At 34.9% G+C, this 23,070-nt stretch overlaps 1 long non-coding RNA gene across 1 annotated transcript in view; it reads left to right on the forward strand.

The window, feature by feature from the left end:
• The first annotated feature begins 10,511 nt into the window (after positions 1–10,511).
• Positions 10,512–23,070, forward strand: part of LOC138693012 (uncharacterized) — a 115,240-nt gene continuing 102,681 nt past the window's right edge. The window contains exon 1 of the long non-coding RNA XR_011330203.1: positions 10,512–10,765. This is a non-coding gene — a long non-coding RNA (uncharacterized lncRNA). The remainder of the gene's footprint in view (positions 10,766–23,070) is intronic.

Consider the following 23,070-nt stretch of genomic DNA (forward strand, 5'->3'; position numbering starts at 1 on the left):
AATACAATTTAAATTAAGTAACATATTAAACGATTTATCCTTCTATCAAACACGAATGTTCCCTGGATCAAACGTCCTATTTTAATTATGTAATTACTTTATATTTATTTCTAACAGGTGCAGCGGAGCGCACGGGAACGGCTTACTTAGTTACTTACTGGCTTTTAAGGAACCCGTAGGTTCATTGCCGCCCTCACATAAGCCCGCCATTGGTCCCTATCCTGACCAATATTAATCCAGTCTCTACCATCATATCCTACCTCGTAATAAACAAAACAGTTTCGTATGTCTTCATTGAACGAGGCAGTAAACATAAATATAACTTCTGATCCGAGAAATAGTGTACGAGATGCACTCGAGGTTTCCATCAATGGGCATCAGTAATTCATTGAATAGCGAACTGAAATACGTACAGATGTAGCAAACTGCGTGCTAGATACTGCAGATTCCAAACTGAAGAAGAATGCACCGCTACCCTCCTTAGCGATTAGCTGAATGCCAGGCTATAGTTCGAACTGCACTCAGTCGCACGATGCTTCGAATTACCTAACTAGTTTTTTTACAGACTGGAATTTCCTGTTCAGTGTACTCCAGTGCAGTGGTTTTAAGCTTACAATGCACGGTGGTATGGGTCAGCCGGTGAGAGTGAATCTTCCCAGGGCTTGTGTGTCCGAATGTTAAGGATAGGTGGCCGTGTCGAGAGGATATACCTCCTGATGTACAAATCAATTACAAATTAAAGATGTAGCCTCTACGAGCGACAGAAGTGAAGTGTCTTAAAAGATGTAAATGTATCATAAATCGTTTTAAATATTCTTGGAATGGAAGACGGTAAATTTAACATTTTCCAACAGGCCTGGAGCTCACATGGACACTTCTCAGCCGGAATTTCCCTTGCAAGATCGCACCCTCGATTACATTTTAAAGGTTTTTCCTTCATTTAATCTTCGAAGAGCCGGATACTCGAATGTGGATGAGAAACTTGCTGATGCCTGCCTTATCATTAGACTTCGAAGTTGAGGCACATTATTTCTTAAGTTATGTGCACACAGAACAGCGTTTACAAAGCAACTAGCAAGTTAGTCCTCTGCCCTCCTACACTTACTATGTTAGTCGACTGCAGCTGTTGTAATATGTAATGTAGACCCGGCAAAGGGGAAAAAAATAAAACTTCGCCTGAAGGACGAACGTAAATATTATGTTAAATAGAGTACGAAGTATAATCGTTTCTCAGGTGTAGAAATATAACATTTTTCTTAGGTCTATAAACAGTTATTTAGAGCAATACTACAGTATTTACAAAGGTATTATCAGAATATCAGAAAATTAATTTGTAAATGAGCCGTTCAGAGCAGAAGTGGTGTAAGTCAAAAATGGGCAATGAGGGTTAAAGTAAACATTCTGTAAAATACTATTATGAATTGGGAGCATTTAAATGTTTGTAAAAAACTTGTAAATTTTAAATACTCTAGGACAGCCGTGGCGAGAACGTGACTCGCGAGACTTCGTGGCTCCCAGTGATAGCTGTGTATTTTGCTTGCTTCTAATCTCCGCCAACCCCCACCCTCTCACTCACTGGAGTCAAACTCCGTTCCATTTGTATTTGTCTCTGACCTGCGAGTGGCATATGTCTCTCTCGAAACCATGTACTGAAGTTCCAAGTAGGATGGGAGGACACATTTTTTTGCTGTCAATATGATGAGAATATTAAATGTATGATTTGTTCACAAGTATTACGAGGAAAACGGTTGTATAACATAAAACGGCATTATACTACATGTTACTGATGAAACATTAAAAAGTTAAGTGTTATTGTTGTTATTATCATCATCATCATCAGAATCATCTCTGTACGTCGACCCTTTTTCAGCAGATGTACGAATAATGCGGTTAGCTCTTCAATTCGAACTCACTGATTTACTATGTGATGTCAAATGAAAGCTAGATGTAAGGACTTCACAAATGTTGAACTTTCAAATCTTTGCCAAAAAATAAATATCCGAAGCTTCGTTCTTTCGCTTGCTCTGTTGAAGCCATGTTTGCTACAACTTACGTTTGTGAAAAATTATTTTCAACAATTAAAATAGTAAAAACCAAATTTAGATCACGACTGACAGACAAATTCCTTCATGATCAACTACGACTGACAGTGAAACTTTGTCGCAGAGACATTCTCAAGACAGTTAATTTTAGGTTGTGATATTGTTCATTTATTTTTCATTTCTTTCTTCGTTACACGTACTAAACATTAGTTTGTAGCCTTGTACTGTATAAAATTATATTTAAGTGCTTGACGTAAGGAAAATGAAAATCCGTTAATAAGTCAGACAGTTGCTTCACTTCCCCTTTGGGTGTCCGCCTCCCTCCATAGGTGCTATGCACGTTGCAGGTTACACAGTGGCTCGGCACACGATTACATTTTCGCCACCGCTGCTCTAGGGGGACTTTGTACTGGTCTGCCAGAAACCAAATGATTTTGAATCGATCTGGTTGAGCAGTAAATACATACATACATACATACCTAATTATTATAAATATTAGTGTAATGTTAAAGTGGTTCATGTTTTGTTGTGCTCCAGTTACGAAACAAGAGTCACGTGAGCCGACAGTCAAGTACTTCGCTTGTTAGATGCACGTTCGTCATCTACTTAAAAACTCCAGTAATACTTACTTTTGTAGCTTCCTAGGACAATGTACGGCCCCTTTTTATAAGCATACTGCAATTGTGGCAATAGCAGGCTAGTATCAGTAGTATTAGCTGAAGTAGAAGTATCAGGAGCAGCAGTGGCAGTAAAGTAGTAGCAGGTAGGGCAAGTCTCTACTATCTTTGACAGACATCTCTGCTTCAAATAAAAGTCTGCCGACCATTGCTCTCGTATCCCATTTTTGATTGAACATTGCTTTTAAACAAGGCATGATGGGACTATTTAATGGGTACCGGCTGCAATGACAGAACCCTCTTGTTGGCCATGAGGATTGCCTAACCTTCCTGTTTCACAGCATCCGGTTATGACCTGAGAGCATTGTCAAGCATCGAATGCCTACATTAATAAGTAATAGTAATTACTGAGTTAGTGAAATCCTTGAGGGTATGCCTTTACACTTAACTGGTGCTGTGTAAGTGACATATGCTTCACTCAACTGTACGAAAAATAGACGCTTCAAAATCTACATGCTTACAATATAGTGCTTTCATTTCGAAACTTCCCAGTTTAAAGGCTATTTATTTTAATTAAAATGAAATGAATTAAAACAAAAAACAAAAGACTCGTCAATTTAGAGATTGAGGGGAAAGTCATTATTGAGCTGCGGATTTATGCCTATATGCCTATTTTAATTCTTAACCTGAAGGCGGAAGATTTTGGGTTACATATCCATTTTAAGACATTGTGAGTATTATATGCGAATTCTACAGTGCCCATAATTGCCTATTTCATTAGTAAATGCCTAAAGTTGCCTAAATACCCGTATTATATATTATACTTGAATTTACTGACCATTCTATCGATATTTTTTGAATCTGTAATTTGTTTCTTTTTTATCCAGCAGAGGGAAGTGATATAGAACTATCGATAACTGTGTGTGTTAAGTTTTACTGCCACCAGAGCGCGGAGAAATCGAATAATTTTAAATCAACCAATAAGAAAAAAAAATGTATTCATTCATTCATTCATTCATTCATTTTATTCTATAGATCTTACATGAGCAATGAAGCTTTAAGATGTCGAACAAGTCAAAATTTTACAATATTACAATTACAATTTTTACAAATTTTTACAGTTTTACAATTTAGTAATTTTCTACAATTTTTACAATTTTGTGCAATTTTTAACAATATTTTGGCGAGATGTAGTGAGATGAGGTGAGGTCCGAGGATTCGCCAAAATATTACCCGGCATTTGCCTTTTGGTTGGGGAAAACCTCGGAAAAACCCAACCAGGTAATCAAATCAAAGGGGTTGATGCCGAAAGCCGCATGAATCATTGTGGTAGTTGACTAGGGTAGTTGTTTTAAACTGTGTATCCGTTTTGTGAGTTTGTGAATTGAGTATGGAGTTGAGATTTCTGCTGTAATACGTGAAGTATACCGTGGAGATATGCCGAAGCAAAAGTCATCAGAAGCACTGATTGGAAAATACATTGGCATTACTGCGTTCCCACTGGTTTGGTCCCCAGCTGAGATTGGATCCCTGAAGAATTGCCCCATCACTTCATGTGAAGTGGAAGGGAGTTTCTCCCAATTAAAGAACATTCTTACCGACAATAGACATCAGTTCTCATTACAACATTTGGACGAATATTTAGTTATTCAATGCCATAATGACATTCCTATAGAAACTAGTGTATAATGCTACGCTATGGTCGTTTTAGCCATTAAGAATTAGAAATAATTGTTAGTGCCTTTTTAAATGCCTATTTTAGAATTTTGAATGCCTATTTTAGAATTTTGAATGCCTATTTTGCCTGCCTATTCCAACTGTTTATAGTGCCTAAAAATCCGCAGCTTGGTCATCATCACAAACTGATGGATTAGATCTCCTGGCCTACTCTTTTAGCATTCAGCATTTTGAATTGCAATTTTAGCGTTTCGTAGCATTTATGATTTAAACTCTAGCATGTTGTGGGCTATTCACAGAAAACAGTAAATCAAGAATAATAAATAAACAAATTTTGGGATGAAATTAAACTATATACCCATGATCAACGTTACATTCAGTCCGTGTATCAAAATTAAACATTACGCATATTTCGATCGTGACTTCTTTCAAATTATACGTACAGAAAATTCTTTCAGCTTCAACACTATTTGTTTGGGCCCATGTCGTGACCACAGAGAGAAGAAGGCCTGCGCTTAGATTGGCTACTGCTTTTGACGTCAGAAAAAGTAGGGACCAAGCCCCTACAGCCGAGGCTGCGCAGAAGTTTAGAGTAGGGACAAATTAAAGCTTGCGTCCGACGCCATGTTTTGGGAGAAGTACCGGCTACCATACAGCTGTACTATGCGATGTTGAATGTTTAATATGTTTGTTTGGTGTATCTTATAAACCAATAAAAAATCCTATTAACATTTAAAGCGACCAGGTTATGGATATAATCAAGCTTAAACGACATTTCATATAAGTTGAGAGGATGCGAAAGCATGTCTTTCCCCTTCTACTTGCCCTGAGTCAGTCAGTAACAGGGCAGTAGCTGTTACCTCTTATACCTGCACCCCCAAGCTGTACACACAAGAAAATGAAATATTAAATGAAGTGCATAAGTTAAGTGAATATAAAATACAGTGACACAGATATTTGACAATTACATGGTTGAGTATATTTTAGTGTCGTTCTTACAATATTTTCAACTAATACTTATAGTAACGAATGTTAGTTTGTATTATAAAGTCAGGGGGGACCGACACAGTGCAGATTGTCCCATTGTGTATGCTGTAGAGTAGCAACTAGCGGTGAAGAAAACATTTATCTTCTGCTGTCAGTAGCTTTTTAATGTCTCAGTTGATATAAACACCAATAAAATGAAATACAAACGCTTAATATAGACTTTCTAAATATAGATTATCAGTAAACATTTTTAATAATATAATTTTTCACTATGTTAAAAGTCAATTAGTCGAATGTTAGTAAGATGGATACTAGCATCGTCCCCTTCACTGATGGTTGAGAGTGTGAGTGGAGGGGAAGTCCTATCAACCAAACTGAAATGGGGATTAGTTACCGTTAGTTTGACATGAAACGAAAGAAAACTATAACAATTTTATGCCGTAACAAAAGACGTTGTGTAGTTATTTGACAACATACAGAACGAGCAGAAGATACAAATGCATATTGTAGTAATAGTTCAGATGAAAAGAAAATTATTAGTATTAACTGTTATTAACAAAACACTGCCAGCTGTATAAGGCATTACATTGGGCCTATATTGTAAACACATTTTGCTTTGATGTGGAACAATTATTATTTATCTGCTTCCATATCACATAATATACACCTGTGGAATAAAAACACGTACCTAATGTTTTAGTTTGAAATATACCGGTAAGTAGATATACCATGCATTAGCTTATTATCACAGCTGTAGTATGAAATAAACGTCACATGCATGTATTAGTCATATAATAGAACTCAGACCTAGTGTACAGAACATCTTGCCTATTTATTCATTATTATTATTATTATTATTATTATTATTATTATTATTATTATTATTATTATTATTATTATTGACTTCGTGAAATGTTGTCTTGTAACTTTTTTATGGAAAGTCATGTTGTACCGATAACTTTAAGCTTTGTGGTAACATCTGCTCTTTATTCGGAATTTAAAGCAATGTTTTATTGAATTTCATACATAAAAACCGAAATATATTTAATATATATTATATAAATATAAAACTAAAAGATCAGACAACATATGCTTGACAGTTCCTAAATGTACTACAACTGTAGCATGTAATCACAGTAGCAACTTCGGTCCAAGGCTTTATAACATGGTAATAGCTAATTCCCAAACTTACAATTTGCTAATGCTCCTTATTTCAAAAAATCTATTTAAAAAATTGCTGTTAACAGAGAAAATTTAAAGTTCAATTATTGTGATATCTGTGTTTTCTCTTTTTTTTTTATACTCTGTTCAATAAAATGTCGTAACATTATATGGAATATCCCTGAGCACGAGTATGTAACTTACTCTTTCTGGCAATGCTAGAGAGTTTATATATAGTCTATATATAAAAAAAATCAATCTGTATCTTTGTTCCGGCAATAAAGTATTATTATTATTATTATTATTATTATTATTATTATTATTATTATTATTATTATTATGCACTTTCTTTTAGTTGATTATGTAACGACGCTGTATCAACAACTAGATTATTTAGCATCGATGATATTGATGATAGCGAGATGGTATCTGGCGAGACGAGGCCAAGGATTCGCCATAGATAACCTGACATTCGCCTTACAGTTGGGGATATCGGGAAAAACCCAACCAGGTAATTAGCCCAAGCGGGAATCGAACCTGCGCCCGAGCGTAACTCCGAATCGGCAGGCAGTCGACTGAGCTACGCCGGTATCTCTTTTATGTACTTCTATGGTCAGTTTAACACGTTTAAAATGTGATTATCGGGGGGAATCTGGGATCCATTTTCTAAAATATTGTATGTTCCTATAGTTGTAGAAAAATTGTACAAGTGTTCTACTGTTAGATCACATTGTTTTTCACACGATGTAAGAGAGAGACCCTAGGATTGTAATATGCCATTGTTCTCTACCAACATCTGTATAATCACTCTTTCACTTAAGCGGCATATTTCTATTATCTCAGATGATGGTATGACAAAGACTCCCATTATTATTTCGTTAAAAAATAAAAGAGATGTTGTTTACTGCTGGTACATACCATAAATTGAGTCTTTAGATTTATTACACCATATTTTCTTAATGATTTAACAAAGCCAGCAATGTATACAATCACATTTTCACAATATTCTGTCATTGAGAATGATGTAATGATGAGGGAACTGTAACGAATGTCTGCAGTTGAAAGTTCTAAAAAGTCATATCGCTTCTGATTCTCAAAATACTCAGGATTATTATTACTGTTACAGTGCGTTAGGTGTTTGGAAAATATCATTGGGTATATAGGCATCTTTTTAGCGGACATCCCCTTCTTTGTAATATACTTACTTACTTACTTATAAATGGCTTTTAAGGAACCCGAAGGTTCATTACCGCCCTCACATAAGCCCGCCATCGGTCCCTATCCTGTGCAAGATTAATCCAGTCCCTATCATCATATCCCACCTCCCTCAAATCCATTTTAATATTATCCTCCCATCTACGTCTCGGCCTCCCCAAAGGCCTTTTTCCCTCCGGTCTCCCAACTAACACTCTATATGCATTCCTGGATTCGCCCATACGTACTACATGCCCTGCCCATCGCAAACGTCTGGATTTAATGTTCCTAATTATGTCAGGTGAAGAATACAATGCGTGCAGTTCTGCGTTCTGTAACTTTTTCCATTCTCCTGTAACTTCATCCCTCTTAGCCCCAAATATTTTCCTAAGCGCCTTATTCTCAAACACCCTTAACCTATGTTCCTCTCTCAGAGTGAGAGTCCAATTTTCACAACCATACAGAACAACCGGTAATATAACTGTTTTATAAATTCTAACTTTCGGATTTTTTGACAGAAGACTAGATGATAAAAGCTTCTCAACCGAATAATAACACGCATTTCCCATATTTATTCTGCGTTTAATTTCCTCCCGAGTGTCATTTATATTTGTTACTGCTGCTCCAAGATATTTAAATTTTTCCACCCCTTCGAAGGATAAATCTCCAATTTTTATATTTCCATTTCGTACAATATTCTGGTCACGAGACATAATCATATACTTCGTCTTTTCGGGATTTACTTCCAAACCGATCGCTTTACTTGCTTCAAGTAAAATTTCCGTGTTTTCCCTAATCGTTTGTGGATTTTCTCTTAACATATTCACGTCATCCGCATAGACAAGAAGCTGATGTAACCCGTTCAATTCCAAACCCTGCCTGTTATCCTCAACTTTCCTAATGGCATATTCTAAAGCGAAGTTAAAAAGTAACGGTGATAGTGCATCTCCCTGCTTTAGCCCGCAGTGAATTGGAAAAGCATCAGATAGAAACTGACCTATACGGACTCTGCTGTATGTTTCACTGAGACACATTTTAATTAATCGAACTAGTTTCTTGGGAATACCAAATTCAATAGGAATGTCATATAATACTTCCCTCTTAACCGAGTCATATGCCTTTTTGAAATCTATGAATAACTGATGTACTGTACCCTTGTACTCCCATTTTTTCTCCATTATCTGTCGAATACAAAAAATCTGATCAATAGTCGATCTATTACGCCTAAAACCACACTGATGATCCCGAATAATTTCATCTACGTACGGAGTTAATCTTCTCAAAAGAATATTGGACAAAATTTTATACGACGTCAACAAAAGTGATATTCCTCGAAAGTTACCACAATTGGTTTTGTCTCCCTTCTTAAAAATAGGTACAATTATGGACTACTTCCATTTCTTTGTAATATAACTTAAATAAATTATTTACGTATTTTCTGACATATAAAACAACGTAAGTAAAAATATTGCATGTATTCGTTCATTGGAAATAGAAATAAACTAATAAGTCTATTTATGAGCAATATAAAGCGTTAATATTTAAAGCAATGCTTACTTACAGTATTTAGATTTACTTATTATACGTTAGAAAATATGTAAATAAGTTTAGTTATATTACAGTAAGGGGGATGTACACTAAGAAAACGCCTATATGGTATATTTAAACTCCGAATTCTTTATAGAAACAATCATTTGTGCTCCCCTAACATGGCGTCGCGCGAACCTGCGCGAGAAGTTTCAAGTTTGTACACGACACCAGCGCCAATTGTGTCTAGATATATAACTACAACATCTTTGGTAGGAACACTGCCTGCTGGATCATATCCTATGGCAACTATAGGATGCGATCCAGCAGGAAGTGGTCTAGCAGTCTTACTAATAAACTGTGTATAGTTTTTATACGAGACTTATGCAGAGTTGAGACAGAAAACTTTACTAATAAACCATGCATAAGCAATGGATATATAAACAGGCTGTAACTATACAATGGAAATTGCTTTGCAATAGTTATATACACGTTATATAAGCGTTGTATATAGAGAAAAAATGGCCGCCCCTCTAACAGCTGTTCGTATCGACTGTCATTTTATAATGATAGTTGCCTTGTAACCACAGAAGAACAAACCAAAGAGCACAAAATAATTAGAATAATATTGCTGTAGCTTGTACTCTGACCAAAACGTAGTGTGGTAATCGATTAGAGCCAGTTATACTATCGATACTTAACACGCCACACTAGAGCACTCTGCCGGATGCAAAAGAGAACGTCAGATATTCTATTACCTTTCGTAACGAAGTAATGACGTAACTATGTAACACTTATACTGTTATACACGACGTATGTAGTGATTATTAGTAAGGAATTTACACACGACTTATAAACGAGCTACTAATTGTATAAATATAAGATAGTTAAACGTCTGTATATAGAGTTTTTATTAGTAAGACCGTAGATATATAACTACAACATCTTTGGTAGGAACACTGCCTGCTTGATCGTATCCTATGGCAGCTATAGGATGTGATCCAGCAGGCAATGAGCTATAGGATGCGATCCAGCAGGCAGTGGGTAGGAACAAATATGTTTCTCTGCGCGTAAAGCCAGTGTTGCCAATATAGCGATTTTGTCGCTAAATCTTACGACTTTCAACTATTTTTCGGCGACAAATTATTTTAACTTTTCCATTGATTAAATAGGGAGCAGCAACTTTTCAGCACTCTTTAGCGACAAAAATAGAACATTCTGCATTGATAACGACGAATTTAACTACTTTTGAACAACTATTTGGCGACTTGTATACTTCAGTTGGCAAAACTGCGCAAACATGCCGGTAGCGCAATGGCGGTGTATTGTGATGTAGCCGTGTGATAACTGTAGATTTTTTAAGTGTCTGTAGTTTTATCAGTTCTGTGAGTGTATATTTAAAAATATTAATATTAATCAACCAAGCCATATTCTTGTCCGTTGCCAAATTGTAAAAGAAATTACAGAAATACTCCGAAAGTGGCAGTGTGTGTTTATTTTTCCAGAGAAAAGTGAATACGAGCGATCAAGAGAAGTTTTGAACCTACATTTCACAGCAGGGTAAGTTAAAATATTTATTCACGTACTACGTACGGTAGCTGGGATGTTAAGTTATGTGAAGGTTATTTGTCCCAGGCACTATAGAAACTTGATAAAATATCTTGGATTTATAGTATTGGTTAGTAGAAATTCATGAGATCACTGGGAGAGCTGTAAGCCCACCCAACCCACCCTGAATACGTACGAAAATCGTCGTGCGTGACTGAAGAATAAGACCATATTTCCTTAATATGACAATGGGTTTTAGTGTAACTAACATAGTAATAATACTACACACCTAATAAAACCTAACTTAACCTGTCACATAATACACACCTAATCTAACCTAATCTAACCTGTCACATAATACTACACACCCGTAGTCACATTCCTCACGTTCGGTATCATTTCGTTTGCATGTATAGCCAACCTTGCTATTCATGTCGGGAGCCATCCAGTGGAAGTGGATCGTAATGCCAGGAAGAAAATATGGCGAGTTTCATAATAATTACATTCAGTTCGTTCAGTGTATGTTTTGTGATATATTAAATGTGTTAATGTAGTGATAATTATATATATATATATATATATATATATATATATATATATATATATATATATTCGTTCACTGGCCGGTGAATACTCTACCTTGTCCTAAATTCCTAATTAGACTTATGGGTAAATTCGAAGATTGTTATTAATAAAAATTATATTATTATCGTTATCGCTATCGAGAAGTAGAACACTGTGAGGAAGGGAGTGCAGTGGAGTGGTATAGAGTGGGAGAAAGAAAAGCGTAATGTCAGCAACCCTCGATTAAATTCATATTTTGAAGTATTGTCATTGTGCGTGACACGTCATACCGCGTCATCGGTCTCTTATTGGTCTGGAAAAACAGCGACTGAGTCTTGGATTTTACCTATTATTATTATTATTATTATTATTATCATCATCATCATCATCATCATCATCATCGTGAAACTTCGGTATCTTCTTATACCACAATTCCTCGGCCTCATATCACTCAAATAATCCCTCAACTAACCCACTAACCTTGTCACATTCCTCGGCTTAATGTCACTTAGCTATCCCCCCATTTAACCCATCTAACCCATAAAGAAACTTAAATCAGACGTTAGTCCCGTGTGTGATGTGGGACGATATCGAATATTGGCCATTACTATTATGTCAATAGCCTATATATTTGCCTTTCATACATGCGGTACAGATACATAGTAATTATATCAAACTGTCTGTAATATCTTAGAAGCAGTGTACTGGGCACAAAGACAATCCATGAAGCACATCTTAATGACATCATGCTTAAGATGCTACGGTCTATGCTAAAGAATAAAAAAAAACACACTTTAAATTATTTTTTTAAAATATTATTAATAATTAAGGCATATTATTTATTTATTTATTTATTTAGTTTGTTTTTTGTTTTGTTTTCTTTTGTTTTGGTTTGGTTTGTTTGTTTGTTTGTTTGTTTGTTCTGGCAGAGGTAAGGCCAGCCAGACTCTAATTCTGATTGGATACAATTGGCTTACTGTAATTATTACATTAATATCTAGACCGCAAAGGAACATGAAAGTAAATAGTGAAAGTAAAACTTTCATTAGATAAGCAATGTTAGTGGGGAAATAATAAACATTGGTAAAAAATAGTAGTAGTATAGTAGTAGTAGTAGTAATAATAATAATAATAATAATAATAATAATAATAATACTTACTTACAAATGGCTTTTAAGGAACTCGAAGGTTCATTGCCGCCCTCACATAAGCCCGCCATCGGTCCCTATCCTGTGCAAGATTAATCCAGTCTCTATCATCACACCCCACCTCCCTCAAATCCATTTTAATATTATCATCCCATCTACGTCTCGGCCTCCCTAAAGGTCTTTTTCCCTCCTGTCTCCCAACTAACACTCTATATGCATTTCTGGATTTGCCCATACGTGCTACATGCCCTGTCCATCTCAAACGTCTGGATTTTAAGTTCCTAATTATGTTAGGTGAAGAATACAATGCGTGCAGTTCTGTGTTGTGTAACTTTCTCCATTCTCCTGTAGCTTCATCCCGCTTAGCCCGAAATATTTTCCTAAGCACCTTATTCTCAAACACCCTTAACCTATGTTCCTCTCTCAGAGTGAGAGTCCAAGTTTCACAACCATACAGAAGAACAGGAATAATAATAATAATAATAATAATAATAATGAGATAATTTAAATATTTATTCTGTGATATCAAATAATCCCCTCAACTAACCCACTAACCTTGTCACATTCCTCGGCTTAATGTCACTTAGCTATCCACTCATTTAACCTATAAAGAAACTTAAATCAGATGTCAGTCCCTTGTGTCCATGTATATATATATATATATATATATATATATATATATATATATATATACACATATACAATCATTAAACATTTAGAAACTTGAAGCAGCTATTATTGTTAACGAGATTGTTTGAGAAATATTTCCTTAGTCTATTCTTGTTATTGGTTTGATGTCTGACATTCTCTGACATTACTCGGTAGGGAATTAAAAGTCGAGGAACAGCCACAGTGAAAGAAGATGAATATGAGGATGTTCGGTGGGAGGGAATGGATAATATTGAGGAGTGTTGTGATCGTGTGTCTGGGTTATGGTGGTGAATAAATTTTGAAAACGAGACGCAAGATAACCAGGAGTGGAGAAATGCAATATGTGAAAGACAAGGGAAACACAGTGGATTTTTCTGCGATCTTTTAGACGGAGCCAGGACAATATTTCAAGGGATGGTGTTACGTGATCAGCCCTGCGATTGTTGCAGACGAAATGGACGCACATATTATGTACACGTTGGAGGTGCTTAAGAAAATACTGTATTTGGGTCTAACAGGGGTGAAGTTACAGGAACTGCACGTATGGGCGAATCCAGAAAAGCATAGAGTGTTAATTGGGAGGTCGGAGGGGAAAAAAAAAAACCTTTGGGGAGTCCGAGACGTAGATGGGAAGATAATATTAAAATGGATTTGAGAGAGGTGGGATATCACCACTATCACTATGCCTTGCATGAACTATTCTTTCGGCTCGTATCAAGGGAATATTTTTCAGATCTCTTTCTGCTAGAATATGGTGCTTGTATATACATTATGTCGTTAATGACCTACTGGTTATGTCTAGAGTTGAGCTTAAACGATATTTTCAAGTATCTGTGACAACTGTGACCGTGACAATTAAATATCTGTGATTTTGTCACACCGATATTTTATATCGCTAAGTAAGCACAATATGCATGAATTATACCGATATTTTGTCACACCGATAAAAATTAACAGGAAATATTGAAGAGCAGTGCATTGGTGCAATGTGAATACGATTTCTCTATACACGCCACACTTCAGTGGTTTATATGGGAAAATCCAACAAATAAATTATGTACATGTACCATTAACAAATAAATACTAATCTAGCTGAACAGTAACATGTAAAAAGTTAACCTTATATACCAAGAGGTATATATCATAGTTGATTGTAGATATGGAATCAGTTGATAATTTTTAATGTAGTTGGGTACGGAGAAATTCAGGTTATGTGATTATCCTAATCGTTTTAAAATTGATCCTTTTTATTGTATATAATATAATCGATAAATTATTTTAAGTCGTGCATTAACATTATAATATTGAGTCAATAAAAATTAACGAAACATAAGTATTCGGAAAAAGAATAGAAAATAATTACAGAACAAGACAATTGTTCAGACAGGATTTTACACAAGATAAATTATTGGTAACCAATGGTATTATTATTATTATTATTATTATTATTATTATTATTATTATTATTATTATTATTATTTAAATCGTGTAATCACTATATCATTTATAATAAGATGGTGAAACTAGCGCTGAAGTAGTTTCGGCAATTTCGGATGTGAAAATCATTGCATTTATAAAGAATTTTTTTGTGGAGAGACAGTTCCTCAGGTTAAACTAGCGCTGAGGTAGTTTCGGTGATTTAGGAAGTGAAAATCGTTGAATTTGATTGTTTGTGGAGATGCAGTTGATCGTATATCCAAGGCATAACAAAGCCTAAACTAACCAAACCTAACCTGTCACAGATTCGTATATGCAAGGTGTATAAGGGGAATACGAAGGAAACTACCTCAAGGTTAGTTTAGCCAAATAAGTTTTATCTCGTTCGGTTTTAATTCTATAGGTGCTGTTGTCGGCCTGTGAGAAATGCTTCGAAAGTTCGGAAGAGCATAACGTTCAGTGACACGGAGTGAACTAACATGATTTACGTTTGATACCCCTTATTTTCAAATGTAATTAATTATCCCATTTATGTGTAAGTGTAGGTCTATTTTAAAAGTGTGCAAGGGCAATGAGAACGATTTGTTGGAGCAGTGTCTGCTAGATGTCAGATCTTTTTGGAATTTATAAAATTGACAATTTTTGCTCACTACCCCATATTATTATATTTAAAAGTTGAAAATTACTTGCAAGTTGATGATTTTAACAATATCTAGATAAGTATCACTAAATATCAAGTTTAGAACATTGATTAGGCCTATTAATTGGGTGAAATAACACCCCACACGAGTACCAATGTTAGAAAGCACTGTGCGATTTCCTAAGCGTTAATAACCATAAACAACATACCGGTAATGAACTTATTACAAATAATTTTATTTTAAGTTTAATTATTTTAATTAATACTACCCTGCACTGTTCGTGTTAGAGCTATACATTAAAACTGGATCATACATAAATGAGAGAAGTACATATAAAGTTAATAAAATAATGTAGGCTCCTGTAACTATTCTGTTTGTAATTAATAGTATAACTAAAAAAATATTGTTACTGCGTAAAAATTGAGTGGAAAATACTTATACATTAATATATATTCACAGTAATATGAAAATGTGAAGATCTCGGGGGAATATATAAAATAGTTATAAAACATATATTCAGACTTAATATGAAAACAAAATGTCAAATTCATGATTATATTATTATAATGCCGCTAATAACTTTGCAACACATCATCACTTTCAAAAAAATAATATTGAACAAAATATCACGAAAAAATAATCAAATACCACTGCCCGATTGCTGTTATTGTATCATGCGCATGCGCAAACCCACGACGTAGAGGAGAAAATATCAGTCGCAGACGTTGCAACAGTCACTGAATACGGAGCAGATTTCGATAGCGATATTTTGTCACAGATATTTCGCGTCATCAGTCACAGGTTTATCTGTGACAAAAAAATACCTGTGACAAAATATCGGTTTGTGAAATATCGGCCATCTCTAGTTATGTCCGTATTTTTTAATTTTCTGTGCTGGATCACGGTGTACGAGCGTGGACTGTCATGTGCGAACTATTGCTGTTTGGACTTCTATCAGTGAAAGTAAATTTCAAGTTTTTGCTTCTAGAACACGTTGCATGTCGTGTGGAGTACGTGATGATTGCATATTTACTGGAATATTACACAAGTGAATTTTTTATCTTTCCTAGGAAAATCAAGGTTAAGGCATACTTGTAATTGAAGATGATGGAACTAAAAGAAATAGAAGGACTAATAAAGGAAATTATCTGATTTTTTTTTTGCTGCGTATAAAGGTAATATGGGAATTGAAGGTCGAAATGAGAGATGTTACATAGGAATGACAAGTCAGCAGAGCGGCGGAGAGATTGCTGCCACGTGGGCATAAAGCGGCCTACGTGAACCTCCCGCTGATGCAAGTTAATGAATCGCGATGAAATGCGAGGATTCATAATCTTTTCGTGAATTTCATGGATTTGCGAAACTGAGCAAACCCACGTGGCTTATCATCACCTTGACTCTTACAGCTTACTGGCGCACCTAGACTCTACCAACTCTAAAACGTTGTGACGTACTCAAATTGTTTCATCAGCTTCGAAGTCGTGATCATCTCATGCCTTTGTATGAAAATGAGACTCCATAACTAATTGAACAGTGTGATCCCAAAACTCGCTCAGTCCATTTGGCCATTTTTATGATTTGTACATATATACGATTTTTTTAGACCTCTGTCATATTTTAAGCTTATTTCCTTCCAAAACAACACCAGTCCTTGTATAAAAGTATGTATTACTGTGCAGGTCACTTGAAAAGCTCGGTAGATCAATGCATAAAAAACGAGCCCAATCCTTTCATAAAAATGAACAACGCGTTTTGGGATCAAAAATTTTAATGGTTGATTTACGTTCAATATAACTATTAATAAGCGTATCCTCTAGACTACAACAACATACTACCCCTGTTTAACGTGAAACATTTATGCTCGTGAGTCAGAATGTATTTATGTATTTATTTAGTATTTTATTTATTTAATTATTTATTTGTTTATTTATTTATTTGATTATGTTGTTGTTTGTTGTTTTCTAATACCAGGCATTTGACAATAAAGTCATTTGACCTCTTGCACTCCAATAATTTTCAAAGATATTCTCATGAAAAATGGCAAGTTGTAGCCGATTTAAGTGAACACCATATTTTAATGTTTTGATGGCATTTCAGTTCCTGATAGTATGATTGAGAAAAGAAAACTTTCCAGTGTCCGTCCTCTGTCTTCTTTCCCTCAATTTACATGAGTGGTCAGTCCTTGAAAAGTAATTTGGCGGTTGCAACCTATTTTTTTTATTTATTCGTTTATTTGATTATTTATTTGGTTATTTGTTTATTTCGTTATTTATTTATTTATGTGTTCATTTGGTTATTTGCTTATTTATTTGTCACCTAACCGTACCTTTGATAGAAACATTTTACACGTCCCCATGTCTCTGTTTAAGGGAGCCTATTCGAACATGAATTGCTTTCCTTGGGAGCCAATACAAAAAGACTTTTGGGGGCCAATCCGGACATCATATTTTCTTCTCGGAGCCAATTCGGATGCAGTCATAAATCGGTGCTAGACCAGGGATCGAACCCGGGTCCATAGGATTGTAATTCCAGCGCTCTACCACTAGCCACCTTACTTTAACTCATAAAAGGATTTTATTTATTTATTTATTCATTTATTTATTTCAATGTATTCTATTGCCTTCTTCAGTCTGTTCAGTTATATTACTCCCATTCTGTGGGTGCTGAAAATGTAGATCTCTGATAAAACTCGAAATCAATTTTTCCACCACCAAAATACTTCGTCTTTTGAGAAAGTGAAGAAAGACAGCTGTGTAAATACTGTAAATAGGCCAAACCGAGTGCTTTGAAATGTACTACTCCAAGTTTGTAATTTGGTACAGGTTTCTTGAAAATATTTCGTTTCCGATCGTTTGCTTCGCCTCTGTCTGAAGTTCAGGAAGACGAAGAGTAATGGTGATTGGAATATTTGCAACGTTATCGTCTGACCTTCATATGTTTTGCGAGCGATTACGCTAATGAGAGATGACTTTTATCTCGCGGCCATGGCTGGGATAGTCAAGGTCAACAAATACCTTAAACCCCCCCCCCCCCGGCTCTTGATCATCGATATGTATAAGGATGCGACGCAGTAGTGCCATGTATCACTCAGGGGGGCCCCTCGTCCGCAACCTGGCCCATATTAGGTCCGCGCCCCCTTGCTCTTCGTGGAAGCAAGCATGTCACACGCGACGGTTAACCCTTGTCCGTGACCTTGGTCCGGCGCAATCTCTCTCAATTCTGGAAAATTCGTTTTCAAAGGAAGATGTGTTCTTTGTTAACCAGATACAACCGACAAACGCACGAGATAGTCTGCCTTCTTAACATTCAAGTTGGAAAGTTCTGTAGAGAAGATCTCTTGAGGCTTCGATGTTACGGTCCGCATCTTTGTTGAAGTGCCCTAAACTTCAGAAGTACAATATTACAATATCTTCTTGTATAAAGAACCAGAGTGAAATCTAGGTTCTTAGCATGGGCAAGAGATGCATGTGGGCTTATTATGCAGATAGATTAAACAATACAGAATAATAATAATTATTTATTTATTTATTTATATATTTTTTTAAGGTATCCCCGTAACATGCCATGAAGGCACTTGGGGGGCATGGAGGTAGAGCCCCATGCTTTCCATGACCTCGGCACTAGAATGAGGTGGTGTGGTCGGCACCACGCTCTGACCGCCTTTTACCCCCGGGAAAGACCCGGTACTCAATTTTATAGAAGGCTGAGTGAACCTTGGGGCCGTTCTGAAAGTTTGGCAACGAGAAAAAATCCTGTCACCACCTGGGATCGAACCCCGGACCTTCCAGTCCGTAGCCAGCTGCTCTACCAACTGAGCTACCCGGCCTCCCATTTATTTATATATATATATACATATATATATATATATATATATATATATATTTATTGATATTTATGTGCTGGACAACAGCCATAGGCCAATAAAAGTCCAACACAGTGATACAAATAATGCAATAAAATGAACAACTATGGTACACATTACATAATAGGTTAAGGGTGTTTGAGAATAAGGTGCTTAGGAAAATATTTGGGGCTAAGAGGGATGAAGTTACAGGAGAATGGAGAAAGTTACACAACGCAAAACTGCACGCATTGTATTCTTCACCTGACATAATTAGGAACATTAAATCCAGACGTTTGCGATGGGCGGGGCATGTAGCACGTATGGGCGAATCCAGAAATGCATATAGAGTGTTAGTTGGGATACCGGAGGGAAAAAGACCTTTGGGGAGGCCGAGACGTAGATGGGATGATAATATTAAAATGGATTTGAGGGAGGTGGGATATGATGATAGAGACTGGATTAATCTTGCACAGGATAGGGACGGATGGCGAGCTTATGTGAGGGCGGCAATGAACCTTCGGGTTCCTTAAAAGCCATTTGTAAGTAAGTAAGATTACAATGATTAGTTTACAAGAATTAATACTATTGTATTTTATGGCAAGGAATTGATTCATACAAAAGTATTACCAATATGTGTAGAAAGATAATGCAATTAATATTAGCAAAGACATTGCCATGTCCTAATACTTCTATACATTGAATGGATCGAAATCGCCTACATGTAAGTTAGCATGTTTAATGCATCTGGAGACCGGCGAGGAAGATTTAGAATTTCTAATATAGAAGAGTTTGTGATGTCTCATGTCCTTCATAGGAATACGAAGGCTGACACTTTAAGAAAGATTGACAATTAATGTCACCTTTAAGGACCTTACATAAGAATAAGTAATCGAGATCATGACGTCTGGCATACAGGCTTCGACATTTAAATTGCTCGCATTTTTTATCATAGTTATACTCAGAGTTATTAGGCAGGAATCGGTAAGAACATAATGAAATAAATTTCCTTTGAATATTTTCCAGTTTTGCCGAATCAGTACTAGTAATAGAGTTCCAAACTACAGGTGCATATTCGAGTTTCGATCTCACTAATGTATAGTATAGTATTAAAAGAGAGTCAGGTGTTGAAAAAGAATAAGTAATTGCCCGAATTATTCCTAACATTAATAATAATAATAATAATAATAATAATAATAATAATAATAATAATAATAGCAGCAGCAGCAGGTAGCCAATAATAGGCAAGCACAATAGATAAAATAATAGTAAAACCATAATCTAGTATATACAGTCACGAAGCTCAATACGTAGTAAATATGCATCCATAGATAGTTGCTAACCACTAGAATCGCTATTGTCGCCTCATTACAGGCAATGCGAAATAGTACCGGCACAGTCTATTGTTCCTAGTACCCTAAAAAAATCAAGCTTCGTGATTGTATATACTAGACTGTGGTAAAACCATAAAAATGAAAACAATAAAAATTACAATGACTGTTCAACTTATAGGATGAATTTACAATATTCGCCAATAACGTTTCAGAACCGCCTTAAAATCAACCAATCACAGTTGTGTTTCTTGATAAGACGCTTTGTAAAAAAGCGTTCTTATTTGATAAGATGCCTCGTACAATATTTCAGTGTGAATCACAGGAAATCAAGAAATGGCAACAAAATTTAAGTTTTAAAATTGCGTTTTTAATAACTGTAACTTCATGTTATAAATAAACTAGTGGCTTGTGCAGCAAATGCTGCTGCAAACTAAGTTCCTTAGACGTTCAAATAAACATTTTTCAGATTTATTTTCAATGAAGAATACCGGTACTTGTCTTTTTGATAGTTATTTGCTTCCATAATAATGAAACATACTCCCTCTGAATGGATTTTTTTAGGCCAAATACTTTTTCTTGAACCTATCCAACTTCAGTTTTTTGAGTTTCAACGCGAAAACACAAGTATCAATGCCAGGACGATAGCAGTAGCTATTTCAGGTCATTGTGGATTGTAGGCAAAAGTTAAAAAAAATGTCAGGTTTGCTAAACTTTCGAACAATAGCATTTTCGTATAACTGCTGCATGTAGAACTTGAAATGTAGACGGTAAAATCATTTTATCCTACTAAGAGATTTTGCTGAAATGATCTGGAGATTACAAAAATTTCTAGGCCTCTTATTTTATCAGTAAGTAATACCTTTTGATCTTTCCTTAGAAACTGTAATTTTTGCGCTCTCTCGAGCCAATACTGAAGACAATGACACATATCAATATCTACACTACACCGCCATTAAGTATATGAAAAAGACCCAACCCCACTGGGTTAATAAGTATAAAAATATTTGATTTTTAATAACAATATTATTATCTTAAGTTTTGTAGTTATATATAGCAGCCACTCAATAAATTATAGAAATGAAGATCTAAATTAAGATATTCTCTACATTTACTTACATAACCACAAAACGTTTCACTTTCATGTCATCAATATAGCATCAATATTATGTACAATTAATGAAATTGCATCATGATATTAACTACAATAATATTTAATTTCTAATGGTAATAATGTGATCAAACCACCTCAAGTTTCGTAGATTTGAATACCCAATACACAGCTGTACTCAGAAAATTATACACTGCAGAATCAGTTTTTAATAACAAATTGAATTGAGCTCTAAATATGTCGGCAATCCTGCAGGTCATGGCCTTCGTGTAATAGCCTATTGTTTATTGTAGTGTGTGTTTTGTTCTGAAATTCAATCAAGTCGGCCGTGAATGCAATTAATTAGTTCTCAAAACTGACGAAAGATGGATTTAGGAAAAAAGGAAAATGATGTAGGAAAATTGACATTTCACTGAAAACTACTACTTTTCCGAAAAACTTTGGGTTCCAAGCTTCAAAATGAGGGGTCGTTTATTAAAATCCGTTCAGCCGTTTTCCCGTAATTTCCATTACCATTTCAAATTATATATATATATATATATATATATATATATATATATATATATATATATATATATATATATATATGTCTGTAAAAACCTTTCGTAGTTTTATTTTGTTAATGTAACATTTCAGCTAATCTTACTTTTGAGGTTTATTTTGTTAATGTAACATTTCAGCTAATCTTACTTTTGAGGTTAAGTATTGTTGTTTCATAGTAGCTGGCAATAGTAATTAGTATGCCGTGATAGATAGCAGTTTGTTTTTGAACTTCATTACAAGAAAACATAATGAATTATTGCTGTGTTTTATAATAATTATTATCATTTACGTAAATAATTCGGTTTTGCAAGTTATTTAATTTTATTCGTTGAATAATCTCGTTAAATTGTATTCGTGGTTTCATCTTATTAGCATAATTTCACCTGCCTTTCGAGCTCGTCAATATCATAAGATGAAACAGCACTCGTGCATTACTACAGACAATAAATTAAGGGAGGACATACATGTAATATGATTTTTAAAACGTACAAAATTTTTACCCAAAATTTGTGAAATTTAAACTACATAAACACGCCTACATTACTATAATCTGTCTCTACCAGGTTAAATAAATAAATCTAATCTAATCTAATCTATATATTGACGCGACTAAAAATGCTTCTTGGGTCAAAGTTTTCAAAATTTTTATTTCACATTTGCTCAGAAGCTATAAAATAGCCATGGGAATAATTTTAATTAGCTCTTTGAACTTAGTCTAGGTAGTCATAATATTTTTTTTTAATTTAATTAATTTACATTAAAGCATATTTTAATCTAAGTACAATATACCTCGAAGAGTTTAACATTAATATTTCATGCAAATACTAATTACATTTTATTTATCAACATTGATTGTCCTCTGTGAGAAGTTTCAGACCAATCTGGCAATAACTATTCTGCAAGAAGCTTTTTATTCGATAAACTTCTTAAAAATGTAAAGTGGAGAAAACAGCATATTTCTTCACTATCATAAATGTACTGTATTTTTTACTGATGTGTAAAATGTATTATTATTATTCTTATTATTATTATTATTATTATTAATTTATT

This window comes from Periplaneta americana, chromosome 17 (assembly GCF_040183065.1).
Source record: "Periplaneta americana isolate PAMFEO1 chromosome 17, P.americana_PAMFEO1_priV1, whole genome shotgun sequence".
Lineage (NCBI taxonomy): Eukaryota > Metazoa > Arthropoda > Insecta > Blattodea > Blattidae > Periplaneta > Periplaneta americana.